This window comes from Octopus bimaculoides, chromosome 3 (assembly GCF_001194135.2).
Source record: "Octopus bimaculoides isolate UCB-OBI-ISO-001 chromosome 3, ASM119413v2, whole genome shotgun sequence".
In the NCBI taxonomy this organism is placed as follows: domain Eukaryota; kingdom Metazoa; phylum Mollusca; class Cephalopoda; order Octopoda; family Octopodidae; genus Octopus; species Octopus bimaculoides.
This window is the reverse complement of record NC_068983.1, coordinates 102477109-102480421: the sequence shown is the minus strand read 5'-3', so window position 1 is coordinate 102480421 and position 3313 is coordinate 102477109.

Genomic DNA, 3313 nt, shown 5'->3' with positions numbered 1-3313 from the left:
GTGTGTGTGTGTGTGTGTTGTATATCAAACTCAAGCTATCTCTAATTTGTTTATATATATATATATATATATATATATATATATATATATACATGCAAACAGAGAGAAAGCAAAGACTGAAGATTTTCAGAAAATGAATATCTAAGTATAAATATGCAGATATTTATATACCAATAGATCAAACTTACACAAAGTACAAATGACAGAGAAAATTGAAGGGGAGGAAGTAAGGTGTTATAAGTTCAACAGGTGTTTCTGGGGGCTCAAAGATCCATCATTGACTATATATATGCTTTGCTGAAGAGGTCAGTAAGAGCAAAACATGTCTGTTGCTTTTACTAGTTTGCTTTAAATTCAAGATCCCCCACTTATTGATATCATCTTTAGTTGGAAAAAAAAAAACATTGGAATGGCTGATCTAAATGGAGTTTACTTTTTAAATTTTAAACACCCATACAGGGAGATTTTGTCTTATAATTGCATTAATAATATCAGTTAAGTTAAGTTTTTCAATTTACTCTATTATATATATATAAGATCCTACCATATGTATATTTAATATACAGAACATTATTGTGAACTTACCCCCTCATTCATCCTATCCAATCCTCTGTATCACTTCACTTACAAACCAATCCCTGTAACTTTAGGGTGTGTGCTAACACATCTTATTCATCACTTTTCTCCTTCTCTCTAACTCCTTCTATCCCCCACTATCTCCCTCTCTCCCCTTCTCTCTCTCCCTGCCTCTCTCTCTTTCCTTTTCCTCTCTTTCCTTTTCCTCTCTTTTTCCAACTGGAGTAGTCATGTAGCTTCTCTGCTACAAGACATGTGTTTCTATCCTCTCCCATATTTTAATCTTTCATCACATGACACAAAGCCACCGCCCTCAATATTACTCTCCACCTCAGTTGAGAAGTGTTATCTTACAAGCTACTTGGTAACCTCACTGCTGCTAGTACCATCTAAAGAGCACCCAGTACACTCTGTAAAGTGGTTAGTGTCAGGAAGATGGATCCAGTCACAGAAACGATGCCAAAGCAGACATTGAAGCTTGATGATTCTTTGACTCACTAGCTCCTGATAAATCGTCAAACTCATACCATTAAGTATGAGGAGGTGCTGAAAAGTTCCTGGCTTTGGAGAAAAGAAAATACAGGAGGATCAGTTAATTATAACTTTAGTCGACGTATTCTTCTCTCATGTTGACAACTGAAAGCAAAATGAAACAAAATGTCACAAATTGCTCCTATTGAAACAAAATGGCATTATATGTACATTACAAAAATAAAAACACATTTTTCCTTCTTTACTCTGTTTCACTTTTATTAAACCTACAAATGTGTTGCACCATTTTGTCACACCCTACAGGTCGCATCATTTTGTCGCCCCTTATGGGCATCATTTGGTTGCACCCTACGAGCTTCTTTCACTTTTCATCTAGCAAATCCACTCACAAGGCTTTGGTCGGCCCAAGTTTATTGTAGAAAACACTTTCCCAAGTAGTCACAAAGTGGGATTGCACCCAGAACCATGCGGTTGAGAAGCAAGCTTCTTACCACACAGCCACACATATAGGCTATTGATTTATAAGTCTTATATGCAATAACTTATAAACTTTATTTAGTTTAATCTAACTTCTGGAAACCAGAAGGTACTAACTGAAGGATGATTAAATGCTCAGCATTGATCAAACTAAAATTTAATGAAGGAAGCAGTTAAATGGTTCATTGTTGAGATTCTATCTTTTAATCAATACAAAGACAATTTCAGTTCTCTCTTGTTGTAAAAGCAATGTCCTCATTAAGAAGACCACATTGGTTAAAGAAACATTGTGAGAGGTAGAACAAAAGTAAATGCATTCATTCCCTCAAGGAGATATTTGTTACTCATCAATCTAGACCTATTTTTTATCATCTGTTTTACATGAAATCTTCTTTCTGGTTTTACCTCACAAACAATAGGTAATGAAGAACCGATAAAAAGAAACATAAAAATATAAAAATATTTTTAAAATGAAAGACTATTTCCTCTCTTTGGTTGTCCCATTAACTGTACACTCTACTACTGAACATTGATCAGCTACTGAAAACTAGCAACAAAGAAATTATGACAATTATTAGACCATAACCATTAACATAGACTTGCCGACACTTACATACAGGTTAATTATATACATTCAATACGAACAATACTTTAGTACTTGAATTACACTTGTAAACCAGATTGTGTAATTTTTCAAGGGATATTGGTAATGTATGTGCTGTTTATTTATGTCTTTATTTTATTCTTTTCTTTTATTCTTTTACTTGTTTCAGTCATTTGACTGTGGCTATGCTGGAGCACCGCCTTTAGTCGAATCAAATCGACCCCAGGACTTATTCTTTGTAAGCCTAGTACTTATTCTATCGGTCTCTTTTTGCTGAACCGCTAAGTTACGGGGACCTAAACACACCAGCATCGGTTGTCAAGCGATGTTGGGGGACAAACACAGATACACAACATATACACACATATATATATATATATATATATATACATATATACGATAAGCTTCTTTCAGTTTCCGTCTACCAAATCCACTCACAAGGCTTTGGTCAGCTCGAGACTATAGTAGAAGACACTTGCCAGAACCCGGAACCATGTGGTTGGTAAGCAAGCTACTTACCACACAGCCACTCCTAATTTATTTGTGAATGTGCTGGTTATTTCATTAAACCAGGTAGATCAGGAGAGTTGAATTTAGAGTAGAGGAAAAATATTTAAGAACTAATTGTCTATTATAATGATGAAGATCGCTAACATCATCATCATCATGATCACTAGCGTCATCATGTTGTTTACTGTCATCATTGTCATAGTGGTTGATGTTGTCATTATTGGAATTGACATTGTCATCATCATCATCATCATCATTATCATCGTCCCCACTAACATTATCATCAGTGGACACTAAACTCCACTTGCGAAGACCTGTTGAGGCAAGCAAGTGAAATCAAAACCGAACTAAATTCGACAACTGGCACCCATGCCAACATCGTCTCCTTCATTGGACGCGAAACTCAGCTTGCGAAGACTTATTGGGGCAAGTGAAAGCGAAATTGTGATGGCACCTGTGCCCAGCATCACCTTTCTGGCACTTGTGCCCGTGGCATGTGTAAGGACTTTCAAGCAAGGTTGTTGCCAGTGCCCCTCGACTGGCTCTTGTGCGGGTGGCATGTAAAATACACCATTTTGAGTGTGGTCGTTGCCAGTACCGCCTGACTGACATTCATACCGGTGGCACATAAAAGCACCCACTACACTCTTGGAG